Source organism: Ixodes scapularis, unplaced genomic scaffold (genome assembly GCF_016920785.2).
Source record: "Ixodes scapularis isolate PalLabHiFi unplaced genomic scaffold, ASM1692078v2 PGA_scaffold2__306_contigs__length_199485367, whole genome shotgun sequence".
NCBI lineage: Eukaryota > Metazoa > Arthropoda > Arachnida > Ixodida > Ixodidae > Ixodes > Ixodes scapularis.
Window position 1 is genome coordinate 29,525,782 of NW_024609857.1, and position 15,415 is coordinate 29,541,196.

Below are 15,415 nucleotides of genomic sequence, written 5' to 3' on the forward strand. Positions count from 1 at the left end.
ATTTTTGTGAATTTACGACTTGGTAAATAATTGCTACAATGTCAAATAAGAACACTAAACAAATGAAATTAGGGCTACAAGAGATAGTAGACGAAAGTATATCGAAAGCTGCAAATACATGTATGAACCCAGCATTGGCAATGATCAAGCATGCACAAATTAACAATTTTGATGTTCAAAACAAAAAGTCGTCATTTTATCTAAACAACCGCGTAACGTGCTCGGTTACGCGGATGGAAATTGAGCGCAGGTTCCCTGGGTTCTGCAGCGCGAGCGTTTGCTCTATGTGCTCCGAGCTGGTATGCGCTAGCCCACACAGCCAACGATTCCCCCATCATACAACATAAATGTATACTGTTACAGCCTTGAGAGGTGGTTTCAAGATCAAATTTTACAAAACAAGCGTCGACAGGGAAATTAAATTACTTCGAGAGCTTTGTATAATTATGTAAAACTTTAAAAGATTTAGCGCGCCTCTCAAAAAGCGAAGGGATACCGACTCTTCATTCACAAAGACATCGTGCAGAAACAATACCAATCTTAATGTAACTATTTTAAAGATATTATAACGGAGCCCTATAAAATATCATTTGAGCTATGAAATGGCTGCACCCAAATGTAAACTTGTGAGTACAATGAGCGACACAGTTTGCAGAAACGAGGTACTGGTACTATTTGTTTTGCATTTTATTAAAATAATTTATCGTCTAATATTAAGCTGTGTCATCTAGGTTAATGTTCTACATGAGCACAATCTATAAGGTTCCAAACGACCCTGAGACAGTCACTGAAGGGTCACCTTTACTATATAAAACATGGTATGGGCCCAGTCAGTCTTGGAGAATATACGTTTTTGTGCACTGGGAAAGTCGCCGGTAGAATAGAAAGAGAGGGGGAGAGGACATTGTACAAACTACTTACAAGATAAGACAACTTCTGTAACAAACAGAGCACTCAAAAGATGTACTTTGGTGATAGTTGTTTATTGTTGTCCTTTAGGTTACATTCATCAACAATTAAATATTGTTTCGAACGTCTCAGATCATGGACAGAACGGGTACCCCAGAATTCAGTCCCCAGTTCCACACACGCCCTTTTTTTCTTTCCTTTCCTTTTCTTGTCCGTTACAATATTTAAATGTTCCGTGACTCGCTTGTCGTCAAATAGTTATTCAAACAAAGCTTTAGCGACAAATACAAGAAAAAATGTGAAAAAAAACTTGAATATTAAGTTTCCAATGATTGATGGAAAAACAAGTTTGTGATAATTAAAAGAAATCAAATCATAATTTGTACACAGATTATAAAACAAATTTTCGTGTAAAATAATTAAAACAACCAAATGAGGGAATTAAAAAAGACGCTGAACGTTAGTCATGTGAAAAAAGATCATCCGTGTGTAAGCGTTATTTTATTTTGATCTGATGAAAGTTTGTCATACAACATATTTTGTTTGTGTGTATGTTCATGCATTCTGAAGTTAGTCTACCACAACGAGCAACTTGTCTTTCAGCTGCAGATGAGCAATTTAGCCAGTGCAGTACAACCGCTAGCCTGGGGTCTTTAACGTGCACCACGCAGTAGTGATACACGACCGCACGCCAGAGCGATGCTAATCCAGATCGAAACGAGCAGGGATAGGGATTGAATCCAGGATCCCTGGGTTTTGCAGCGCGAGCTTTCGCTCCACGTGTTCCGAGCTGGTATTTCCTAGCCCACTCAGCCAACGATTCCCTCATCATACAACCTAAACATATAGTGTTACGGCCCTATAAATTTGGGGGAGCTAAAATAGGAAACTATGTCTGTGTGAAAGGTTTTTTTTTTTTTTTTCTTCTGTGTAAATGTGGAGAAACTATATTGCAGCCATACGCAAAAGCCGCATAGCTTATGTGAAGAATTATACGTGGAAGTGTGAACTGTGGCTAAATAAACATTTAGTAATGGATTGATAGATTTAATAGTTTGGCTTTCCCGACGCATCAGTTGCCCTGGTATGGAAGTAAACGCCATAGAACAACACAGAACGACTCAGGTTTCCAAAAAGACCGATCCGTCACGACGTATAGTCGGCAGGGTCAGATTACAAAGCTCTTTGCGATCGATAGGACGGAATAAAAAGAGGAATAAAAAATATATGCCCTTGTAAAGGCAAGAAAGTAAACAAACCTCAAATTAATCCTCGCTGGTTTGAGTGCAGTGATGGTGGGTTAAGAGGTTTTATTTAAATAGGCTTTTAAAAAAAAAACGTAAAAGGCGCCGAAATAAAAAAAGAAATAGCTCCAGAGCAAGTTGCGTTTGAAGGGAATATACATAAAAAAACATTATTCCACCAGAAATTTTAAAATAAGTCTGCCGGAAGTTCAGATGCGTGCCGGCCTTCTAATATAGACTTTTTTTTTTTTTTTGCTCTCGAATAAAGACGAAGAGACATATAAGCACACGAAGTTTGTATTGACTGAAAGTGAATTGTGGCCCCCTGCAGTTACTTAAAAAAAAAACACGAAACTTTAAAAAAAATCTAATTATTGAAATAGGTTATGCATGTAAAAAAACTAACTCCCCCCCCCCCCCCCCCCCCACCAAAAAAAAAAAAAATTACCGCATTATTTACCCTGCGAGGCTCATTTGAGTGGTTCCAAAACATGAAGAAGTCTCAAGACCTAAAACTTTTAGCAAGAACTATTGTTTAAATAGTTTTTATTTATTTTTTTTTTGTTTATTTTATAATCTGCGTGCTCCATTCAGCTCAGTGCCCTATTAGAGATTTCGAAAGGTACTTCTAATTTGAGAATGACGTCTCGAAATAGAACCAAAATGAGTATCGCGGCGAAAATATTGTGCTAACGAACTTTTTAGAGCGAAGTTCATTATGTGACATGCGTGTCCTTTAGAAACACGTAAAAAGGAAATGGCTTATTGGGAGTTAAGTATTACTTCAAGGAGCGTCAATTTTTTTATGGGTGACGAATTTGCCTGTATATATTCTATTAGAGTGCCCATACTTATTACTGCGTGTCTATACTCCGCGACAACTTTTCTTGGCAATGCTGTGGAAGGTACAGGCCCGCGTCCCCTCTCCCATTTTGAGTGTACGCAGGCTCTCCTCCTCTCCCCGGAAATGGGAAGAGGAGGAGAGCCTGCGTACACTCAAAATGGGAGAGGGAACGCGGGCCTGTACCTTCCACTGCATTGCCAAGAAAAGTTGTCGCGGAGTATAGGTTCTTTTTTTTTTTTTTTCATTAATGAAGTATCGCAATGTCGGCGCGTATACAAGTTCCCACCTCCCCCCCCCCCCCCCTTTCCATTTCCGTATCTTCGTGTTTTTTTGTTTTTTTTTATTGACTATCACAATGTTGGTGCGTATACAGCCTTCCCCCCATTTCCGTATCTTCGTCCTTGTTAGTTACATTACTGTTTGTGAGGGCCGAATTCGGACGATTACGGCGCAGGTACGTGGGACGAGGACGGCGCCGTCGAGGAGGCCGAGGTCCCGTTCTACCTGCGCGCGGGAGTCCTCGTCCCCGTGGCCGTGTCGCTGGGCATCATCGTCATCTCGGTGGTGGCCGCCTTCGCCTACTACAGACGCTCCCTGGCAACCCACGGTGAGCCCCTTCGTGTCGTTACCTCAGTCTGCGAACCTTTCCAAGCTTGCACCTCCACCCAGGCCCCTAAACAACACACACCGTATGAAATCACCGAGAGGTCAATAAATGGAGAGTCAATGAGTTTGCGGCATTAACTGATATCGACGCCCAAGAACGAATAAAAAGTCGAGAAGCGCGAACATCATAAGCCACTCATAATGATTGCGCTTTTCGATTTTTGATTCGTCTTTCGGCGTGCCTATCGGTTAATGCCGCAGAGTTATTTGCTGCGAGCCGATAATCAGAGCCCTATAGACTCGTCAAACACAAAGTTGGGGCCGACGCTAACCGAGCAGACCGACTGGACTCTCGCGACGATCACGCCTCGCTTTCGTTGCAGAAGTCCAACCAACCCGCGCACCCCGTGAACTTTCTGTTTTACGAGCCAAGAACCTCAGGTGTTCGGAACTCGAGACGCCCAGCATTTTTTACTCTATACGATGAGCAAGTTGGTGTGCTCTGTGCTCACCACGTGCGTTAGTTTGACACCCCCCCCCCCCCCCCCCACAACCCCTCTCAAACGTGCCCACGTACTTTAGTTTTCCTTTCCGATCTCGAGCAATGACGATGCGCGCTTGGCTGCCTCGTCATTGCGCAATGGATGGATGGATAATATTGGCTATGCCCTTTGTAGCGGGCGGCAGCTTACGCCACCTAGCCTGAAAAAAAAAATGCTTTCCTCTCCCACTTAAATACTCAATTCCCTGCACTTTCTCTATGTTGCCCCCTTAAATGTAGCAAACCGGGACAAAATACCCCAGGTTAACTTCTTTGCCTTCCTTTCTGCCCTTTCTTCCTTTCCATTAATTGGCGTGCTCCTTCTTGCATTCCGACGCGCCAAGGACGCCTTTTGCTACACTTGCTCGCCGTGTACGGGGAGAAACTGAGGGAGGGGAGGAAATGAGAATGCGCGAAGGGGACGCTAGTCTGTTGGGCTCTGATTGGAATGCTTAGTGGGTAGACGAGAAGCTTGCATGCCTATGTCTCTACTCACTGTTCGAACGAACTCGAACGAGAAAGCAGAACCCCGGACGCTGGCGTTAGGCGTTCGAACCCGCTCGAAGAGTGACTAGATACAAATGGCAGATCGCTTTGCGTCTACCCCTAATCATTCGCACCAAAGCTGGGTGTTCTGAAGACCCCTTGCACCCTCGTCTCCTCCTCTCTCTCTCTCTCTCTCTCTCTCTCTCTCTGTTTCTACCCGCATAGACCCTGAGAGTTTAAGAAACATAGAGATTACCGCAAACGGTTTACTTTCCTTGCATCGCGATTCGTTCTTTCGCGTGTCTATCAGTTATTAATTGCAAATCTCATCGACTTCGTAGCGATAATCAAATGGCATCAACTGGCCACGTCTTCTATTGCTAAAACTGTCACTTACTATATCAGTGAGACAACAAATAGTGAGGCCGCAGTGTTGCGTTTTCAGCGTCGTCTAAAAAAGGCCGATTTATTCAGTCGTGTCTAGTTGCTGTGGCCGAGCACAAATTTCCGCGAGAAGCTTTGCACAACTGCGTTTGTAAAAAAAAAACGTGAAGTTGTTTCTCCCGTCGGTTTGTGTATACATTTTGTTTTATCATTTCTTGACCGCTCGTTTCCGAGTGTCGAACTTCTAAATACAAAAAGTAAAGCTCGACATTCCGCGATGGTAATCTGGCGCAAGCTTATTAAGCGTAAAAAATTTGTTTTCTTTGCGTGCATGCGTGCCATACGTTAAATTATGCTATATTATGGAGTAAAGGTCTATTTGAAAGCAGACGCGTACAAAGTTACGTCATGGTGATAATTTAGTAGATGATGCATTGAGAGAACATAGTCCGTGTACACCGTGCGATACTGTTAGCGCGTACGAGAGATCGCCAGTTTTGATAGATTTTATGTTAAAACTGAAAGAAAAAACTACGTAGGTCGTGGAAGGTACTCATTCGGAGCAGTGACCTAAGCAGCAAATTTTGGTGCTTATCAATATTCTTTCTGAGTAAAATGCAGAGAAGCGCCGATGTCGTGTTCGCGCTAACAGTGCAACGCGCGGTGTACGTAACACCTTGCCAATTTTAGTATGGTGAAAACCCTGGAAGTCAAAAATTTCAAAGGTAATAAAGAATCATAAAAAAAGTTTAATTATGGTTAAAACCATTTGATAACGTACCCTTTATGTTAAGAAAAACACGCACGTATACATTCGTTTACACCGAAATCGTGATGGCCCTTTTTACGGCCGGGTTCCCTGACAAATAGCGACCCCATACATTAAGGCTCTCGAGTAGCAGCCAGTCAAGCTCTGAACAAACGTTATTAGTGTCAAATAAGTAAAACAAAGCGTCGGTACAAAGCCAAGCCCCCGGCGGCGCACACGGTCGCACCAGGGCCGTATACAAAAACTTTTCAGCTCAAATGGGACCGATTTCAGGTCTCCTACATTTTGTTTCCTCCGTCGTTTCGTATTCATAGCCCCCGTATTATTGAGCGGACGCGCGTGCATGCGGCAAGATGATACCTGCCTCCTCGTGCTCCACTCTCGCTTACGTTTTCTCGTCTATATTATTTCCTCCAGAAGCCTCTTGCACACCGAAACGGTTCCCGTGTAATCTCACGCCTGCGCGCTTGGAATTGCGTCGGTGACAATCAATAACTCCAGGCGCCTACAGTCATATATATATATATACTTATTTATCCGTATACAAGAATACCCCCGACCGCTCGGAACGACGTTTTTCCTTCCTCTTCTATTATATTTCCAGAGCTTTTGCGTTTCGTTTCTTCGTATACGCACGTTTGTGTGTGTGTGTGTTACCTGTTTGTTCACGTGTATGTTGTTGTTGTTGTTGATTCTTTATTTCTTTGGTTGGGGTGCTACATGCGGCCGCAGGAAGCGGTGTGAAATACGAAAGCTGCGTGCAGAGCCGTGAGCCCCACGGCAGCAGCTGGTCCGCCACCTCGAGAGCGTCTTTCGCGAGACGCAGCGTGGCCGAATCGAGCGTCTACGACACTCCCTGGGACGCCCAAGCGGCGCTGGCCCAGGCCAACCAGGCTCCCTCGGTGCGTGGAAAGCCTCGCTGCTTATTGGGCATCGTCTGTCGCCCGCCTGTTTCTCTTGTCGGAGCGCAAATCGATATAATCCATTCTCCGGATCAAAATGTCGGAATATATACCTCGTTTCACCTTTCGTCTAGAAGCAGCCGACGCTACGAGCGGATGGGACCCATCAGACGGCGTGGAAAGTGCACCATCGTGGTGTTCGTCGTGTTTCTGCACGTGTTCCATCGTCGCTGAACCAATCATAAACAAAGAAGATCCCATGACTTCTGCTTTTGACGCTGCTGGATTGCTCCCATTTCTTCGTCGCGTCGGCTGCGTGGGGACTTAAGTTGAAACGAAGTTCAATAACTCAGATTGAAATAATTACAAAGCTTCCGACTGTTGTCACGTGCGCAGATGGCAACACAATGGCCGTGTTCCAAAATTTACTCGAGCTTGCTCCAGAGTAAGGGTCTTGTACGTTTGCGTTCGAAGACCTACCATTGCCCAGCGTTGCTCTGTATGTGTTGTCGTGTGACACGACCCACCGGAGTAACTCGGATCTATTTGGGTACCGCTTCGAACACAGCCAGTGTGTGCCAAACAAAAACAAGTCTTTTTTTTTTTTTTTTTTCAATACCACTTTGTTAATTGTATGCGTGACCGGGAGCTTGAAGACGCATTCCCGCAATTTCGTTTGCTTACGTTTTCTTACGTTACTTTAGGAACCACCGGAACATTCCTGCTTCGAATGCCGTGTGAAAAGCTACACCTTGATTATGTTGCCACGCTTTATACAAAGCACGGATTTCCAGCTGATTCTCCGCATAAGCAGACGCAAGCTCCAATAACATAACGGAACGTAAGAAAACGGTGATGTGTGAACCGACCTTGAGGCCCATTCACACAGTTGTGTTTCAGGGCGTTTGACGGCGTTCCATCGCGATACGACTGCAAGTTATCGTAAAATTTGTACTTGGTAAACCGCGTGCCAAGCTACCTCTTTAAATGGTCGACGCGCTTTCTACGAAGCACGCAACGCTGTCAAGCGCAGTTAAACGCAATTGTGTACGAGCCTGGTTACACGGTCCTCCTTGAACTCAGTTGAGTGTGGTCGAGGTCAGACTTGACTGCGGTTAAAGGTGTCCGTGTAACTAGGGTATTAATGATCCTTTGGACTCGGTATAAATGTCGCTTTCGCAGTTGGTACAAGGTGTCAAAGTTTCGGAATTTAACGTTTTTTTGTTTTTTTTTATAATGAAAACAGGTTTTTTGTTTACGGCAGCTGGCGCAGTTTGTAAACCTATATTGTAGGGCTGTGAAGTCACTTTTCTTTTTTTTTTTAATATTTCCTTGAATTCTTTTGGAAATTAATTTTAGTTTTTAATCCCATATTGTTAATTTCTGAAATTTTGACATATCATTGTAAATATGTGTATTAAGTTCGATCGAACCCTAAGCGCATAACAATAACATTTTCTTTCCTTTTTTTTTTTCCGGCGCGGACATTACGTGTAGTGCTTTCGGCAGTATATTGTTTGCATTTTTTTATATAACAGGTACGTAAAAATTATTATTGCCCTTGTCTCTGCCCCGTTCTTGACGAGCTCGATTTGATTATATTACCATAATAATCAAAATTCTTGATATTCAAACTAAACCGGTGTTGGATCCTTACATTTACGTCAATATAGAGATATATGTCAAATAAAAATTACGTTTTATGTTTTTTGTTTTTGTTTTCCAGATTTACGATGGCAACTACACTCGGCTCAAGGGCAGAGGTTCAAATTCGCACCTGGCGCTCGAATGTTCGACGTCAGCCGTCAAAAACCAGTGACGTCATTTCACGCTCGCTCGCAACGTGCGACGTCATTCCGTCTTCCGCTTTACATCGATAAACATTGACCGCACGCGCGAAAAAAAAAAACGCTCCGTTTGTGTCTTACATGTTTTGAAGCAAACGTAAAAACACATTCTGAAGTTTATATCTTTCTTTTTTTTTATCTCAGAGTGCAGTAACTTTAGGACGGGCCATTCGCCACACCGCTGCGATATAAGGGACATTTCACATCAGTTTAAACCAAGCACTCTACTTGCAAATCCACACGCCAAAATAGTCATGACGTCGTATTTATATATAACGTTTGTGTTATTACAATGACGTTTTGGGTATCTTCAACTTTCTGCATATATTCTATGCAAAAAAGAAAAAAAAAGCGTGTTGTACAGGGCAACTTTAATTACTTTTTTGTATGCGTTTGCCGCTTTTATACTGCTATAAGCTTTAACAGTCTTCTAAACATATCAAGAAGCAATGGCTGTCGTACGTTGTTTTTCTTTGTTGAATCACGCTCAGTATTCATCGTTGCACGAGTAGTGGTGTTGTCTACATTGTAGTTACGCCTCAAATGTTAAGGCAGAAACACAAAAAAAAAAGCTAGTTCATGTTATTTAAGAAAAATGAAACTATTGCGTATTGCAAAAGCTTCCGAAAACTGCAACAGATTTCATTGTTGTGTTAATAATTCAAATTGTTGCGTTAGGTGCACTACCAAGCCGAGTCAAACGTATGTACAGTGCGCTGCAATATGAAAGACCCACTGGGAGTGCGTGGCCGAGGCGGTGGCTGGCGGGGGCTCTGCGAGGGCTCCGGGAAATTCCATTCTGCTTCGAGGGGAGAATGCACACTCGGGGCTCAGCTAAAGCGCAACGCGCTTATCAGTTTCTGGTGAGCCCCGGGTTAACGTCCTGCTTTTGAAGCAGAATGGAATCGCCCGGAGCGCTCGCAGCGCCCCCGCCAGCCGCCGCCTCGGACACGCGCTCCCAGTGGGTCTTTCATATTGCAGGACACTGTACGTTCTAGTTAGGAAGCAATACTTGAAGCGCATTGACTTCACGAAAGCACTTTGAGAATAATGAAATAACTGTTCACGCTGAGAGTATGGACAATGTTTATGACTCACAAAGTTAGAGAGCGAATGAAAAATACTCCGCCACAAGCGAGGTACTAAATTACTTCGTGGAATATCGCGAGGCTGGTGCGAATGTTGTTTTAAACCGTTTTCGTACGATTTGCTCCTAACTAGGAACGGACTGAAATTCCAAGCTGAATGTCCCTTCAAAACGCTCACTCCAGAAAATTCACGACGTTATTGTTTTTTACACGCGAAAAAGTTTTTATGTTTTGTTGCAGAAACATTGGTGGATTTAAAAAACTGCTACAAAGCAGATTTAAAAAAAAAAAAAAAAATCCGAAGGAAAAAAATTGCGCAAGATATAAAAAGTCGTCAAACTGCCAACGAATCCTTAATTAAATTGGTGTTTCTTGCCGAGGAACAGTTTTGCTCTGCTTTAATTTGTTGCGCCAAGAGCAGAACATAGAGCTAGGCGTCACTCACAGCTCTAACATAATTTGCACTGCCACGCTCAGGCAGGCGCCATTACCTTCTTTTTTAACTCAGCGTATTCAACTTGCAAACTTTAATAGGCCTACACAGCCGCGGAACATCTAAAAGAGAAAGACATTTTTTTTCTTCTTTTTTTTTTTCTCTCTTTTATCAAATTTGAGAAGACGTTGTCAAGGGATGCAAATCACGAGCCGGGATTCACAAACGAGCTGGCATGACTTCGTGAAAATAAGCTGCGTAAAAAGAAATTACGAAGACAAGATATAAAAACAGAAAACACTGGCGGTGCGCCGAATGCAATCTCCTGCCTCGTTATCCGTCTTCCAGCACAATGGGCACAAGAAAGCAGACATCAAACCAAAATCACATGAAAGAAGGAACATTTTTGTCCTTATCTAACTTGTCAGCGCAAATGTAAAAATAAACAAAAAAATAAAAAGCTTTCTTTTTTTTTAAATAGAAACTGCCTTTTTGGGGGGAGGACTTGCGGCTGCCTTTGCCTCCAAAAAAACTCAGAACGAGAGAAAGACACTTGACTGAGGAAACTGCCATCTGCGGTTTCTGAAAAGAAATGCTCCTCTTGGTTGGGAGTGGGAAAGGATGAGACGACCGGAGGACTTCACGACGGGTATCTCTATATAATAATAATAATAATAATAACAAAAGGAAATAACGTGCATCTTCGATGCTTCCTTCTTGCATCCATCCGATCTACTCCACCCCCCCCCCCCTTTTTTTAAATTTTTGATACTTTTGAAAACGATCGTTCAAAACAAACAAAAAGACGAGGTTGAGCGTCAGAGCAGCAGCTTTATCATACTTGGCACAACTTCGCTGTTCTTTGTGTTGTGTTTGTTATTTTTTTTCATGAATGGAGAGAAGCGGCTTGTAGGAAAGCAATAAAAAAAAAAGAGGCATTTCGGGCCAATGGCAGCAGTTCTAGCAATCGTGCAACTTTTCCAACTCCAGCAGTCATCGCTTGGGCGTCCGTTCTCAATTCGATTCGTTTTTGTTTTATTTTCGGCGTACTCAAAATATACGTCGAGCTGGAGTGAGTTATGCTCCTTGTGTTGAGCATAAACTTTTGAAATAAAAAAACGCAAGTTCCGTCGTTTAGTACTTTTTTTTCTTTATGCCGTGTATACTTTGCCTCGTGTTTTTGTCTTCAAAAGTTCTGGTTCTACTTTCTTAATCTCAGCGTGAGGCTCTTCACATTGTTTTCTCATATTCAGTGAAATTCTGAGCCAACTTTTTCTCTAAAAAAAAAAAATGCAAAAGTTGTTTTACCTTCTTATTCTTTTTTTTTTTAACTCATGACTATTTTCTTTGTTCTTAGCTTTAAAGGAAAATATTTTTGTACGGCCTTAGATTCGTCATCTCTTTATAAACTCTTAAGATTTTCTTCGTTAAAATATCTACCGCTTTTACCTTAATAGCGTATTCGCTACGGAGAAACTTAATGCGAACTTTAATGTGCAATTTATCATTCGCAAGACAAAAGAAAGAAAAACGTAATGCGGCATAATGACGCACTTAAAAACGAGCATCGGCTCTTCAGTGGAAGAGCAGCAACTAAAAAAATCTGGGAAGCCCTTAATCTTGGCATCGCAGCTGCCGCACCGGTCCGCAATGCATCGGATATGGCGGGAACCGCGAAGTGCGCCAAACGAGGCAGCACTTCGAGACAAAGACCATATGCCTCAGTTTTGGAAAATACATTTTTCTTTTTTTTTATATAGATATATGGAATTACAGTGTGCTTTGTTACGTGCGAGCGCTAAATGACGTCTTGAAGAAAGAAAGAAAAAAAAAACATTCGAGGACAAAGAAAGAAACGCATTGCCATTTCTGACTCCATCGCGTGCTGCCAAATGGCCTTACGAAAAGATTTCTTGGAACAAAAAAAAAAAGGAAAAAAGCCTAGAAAAAGAAAGAGAAGGCAACCTTCGGCAAGTCGGCACCCCATGGCCTGAAATCTTCAAGCTGAACCCTACAGAGATGGAACCTATTTTCGAGAATGTAAGTTTCCGACGTTTTCTACATTTCAAAACAAAACCAACACAAAAAAAGATTGTGTTTTTTCTTTTTCCTTTTTTTCTTATTTTAGTGTGTGCGACCGTTATCTGAGAAGGTGGCATTACTCTTCGGAGTAGAGATGAAAAACAAAAATTTCTCATTTCTTCTTTTTTTTATCCCGTGCTTAGAAGTTTTTGTTGGTTTTCACTGACGCAACTGTCTTTTTTTTTGTTTTAGTTTAAAACTAGAATTCCGCGTTTTCGGAAAAATCTGATCAAATACAAAAAACGCTGCCGGTGAAAATTCCTAAATTCAGATTTATCTGAAAAACGCCGTATTTGCAGATCGCGATGGCTAAAGAAGAAACAAAAAGGCAGTTTTCTACAAATAAGCCTAGTCAGAACACAGGTTTAGCGGTCATCAGTAAAAGCTTCCACAGATTCCTTCAAAATCTCGTTGTATTGTTCAAAAAAGGTTCACCATTTACCCCGTCAGGGTTCGTTCAGGACAACGGGGTATTGAAATTCTGGATCACGACACAAACCACTGTTTTGGTTTCCAGACTGAACTTTTGGACAAAGGTAGGGTTGCGATTTAATAACTCTGAAAGCTACGAACTCTTAGATTTCATAAGAGGGATAGCTGAGGCTTCTATCTCATCACTCCGGCCCGCGCAGCCGCAGGGAGTAGCGGTAGAATAGGATGAAAAGAAAGCAAGCTTTCCGACGACTATGACAAAAAGTTTCAGTGATTTTAGTCCTTCTTTTTCAAGTTTCGTTGTGTGACACTTAGTATTACTAATGGCAAGGGCGCCGATGGTCATGTGGTACACGTGCGTTTTTTATATATTTATGGAAGGGTATACCCGCCGGTGAAGATATATATTTTTTTGTTATTTTAAATCTTGAAAATTTGAAAGCACAAAAAAAAAGAATTCATTTGCTTCGGACAATTGGGAATCTAACAAAAATAAACTCCGATAAACCCCAAATAATCGGCAAAAATTAAACTCCGATAAACGCCCTCAAACTTTCACGAAAAGTAAACTCCGAAAACAGGGAGTTCTTTTGTAACACGACGCTTTCTTTTTTCTTTTTTTCTAACATAACCCTTTTTCTGTAATGTATGCGTAGTAATCTACTTAGAAATGTGATATATGCTTCTTGCTGTACTTATTCGCCTTTTTTTGTCTGGCAACAAACTTAGTGGCGCCATAGTAGGTGGTCCCAGTACACTTCCGGTTCATGTAGATTCCCTAATATTTTACTCATCATTCTTTTATCATACCAGTGAATTAAATCTGGCAGTGCCATAAGGGGCTCTTTCCATGAGATAGCCTGTATGTTTGACTGCGCAAATACTGCGAAACCTGCCGTCTGGTAATGAAACCGGAAGTTGTTGGGAGCTATTTTTACACTGGCGCCACCACGTTTCAACTCACGCGAGAAAGAGCGAGTAAACACAAAATTTGAGAAAGGGTAAACAGCCGAGAGCACATGCACACGCACACCCTATCAGCGATAATCCTTGTCGTATGTCGATGAAGTTTCGTTATTACAGAAGGTGCTTTTAAATACTCACTTTCTGAACGCCTTCACTTGCCCAGTTGATTGCTCTAAAGGACTCTAAAGTGTATTTCGTAAGAAGAACTGAAAAAAAGGTATTGGTATTGTTAATAATATTAAGAGCACGAAAAAAGCACATAAACAATACTTGCTGTTTCTTTCACTTACACGCGGTGTTTCGCAAAAAAGAATACAAAAAATGTATTTTAGACAAAACCAGTGCGACCTCCATGGGATACCTTAATTTTTACGTAGGACAAAATCTATTTGAAATAAGTTTTTGTATCCAATTGTTAGGAAAATGCATAAGTGGGCTCTTTGGGGACGTTGCTTTAGAGTGCTGTCTTCAAGAAGCCATGCGTGCCTTCGTAATCAAATGTGTGAGTCAGTTCTCAAAACACACTCTGCGTACGATGACGCCGATATCTCGAAGTCTAGCCTATCATCTCTGATCAATTTGTTTCTACCCCTCAAAGCTTGTCTCTAACCTTTGAAGTTTGAACCTGTTTTCAGTATTTCACGAGCCTATTTTAAATTTTCCTAAAAATTTAAGTTACCTAATTCGAAACTTATTCATAATGTGAGTCTTACGCAGTAAGGAGACACAAATGCACGTACTTACCCAGTTCGTTCCCAAAAATGTTGTCTTTATAGCTGTGTATCCGTATTAACGGCATTCATATTAACGAAACCTGATTTTAACGTGATATTGCAGGGTTATTAGTCTAATATCTTGCCGAGCTTCGCGGTTGGCCTCATTCAACTCGTAACAATGATTTAAGATGTCGGCTGAAAGAGAAAGCGAGAGATTACACGAAGAGAATAATGGCCAAACGTCGTCTAGATCGCGATGACGGAGAGGAGTGTTCGTGAAATGACGCGGAATCCCTCCCGGCGACTCAATCTTTTGTAATCCTTTGACCCTTCATCAAACCCGCAGCCACAAACAAACACACACACACACACGTACACACACACACACACACACATACACAAGCACAAAAAGAGGAAGAGAGAAAAAAATTTGCCAAAAAAGAAAAGTTGTGAGGAAGAAAAGCAAAAATTGACAATAGATGAGCCCCCGACCACGCTATCTCGAAAACTTGACGACGGAGTCGGGTTCTCGGAGACAAGGCGTTAATCAAAAACGGGACGACATCGCTCAGTTCCCTCCGCACCTGTCGCTTCAGGAGACAACGCCCCATGCGTTAGCCCTTGTCTTTCTTCCTCACTTCCTAGTCTCTTCCATTTTGCTTATTATATTCATTTTATTTGCCCTTCCGTTTTGTTTCTTTTTCTTTCTCTCTCTCTCTCAGCGTATCTCTTCCTCTCACAAGACACCGCTTCCTATCTCAAACCTCAAAATCGAACCCCATCCCACGCGGCTTCTTCAACAGGTAAAATTTCCTTCCCCCCAAAACCTCCGAGCTTCCCCCATCATTTTGATTCTTCTTTCGCGCCACCTTTGCTTCTTTAAATTGTTTACTCCTTTTTTTTTTTTTTTTTTACCACACACAATACCGAACATTGAGAGTAAATTTAAAACAAAAACCGGTCAAAGTTGCAGCGTTAGAAGATTAAGAAAATTGGATCGATTTTTTGCTCTTCCGCGCCCGAAACAAAATCTGTCTCCAGGACAACAGTACTGACAAAGGTATAAAATAGGATTAGAACGATGGGAAGAAAAAAAAATTATATGTATTAAAACATAAATAAAAACTGCGATCCATTGTTCGCACACATCGTTGTCCAGGATAAAC

General features: G+C 42.0%; 1 pseudogene; it reads left to right on the top strand.

Moving 5' to 3' along the window:
* LOC8023495 overlaps positions 1-15,056 on the top strand; it is a 56,639-nt pseudogene extending 41,583 nt beyond the window's left edge.
* The last annotated feature ends 359 nt before the right edge of the window (positions 15,057-15,415 follow it).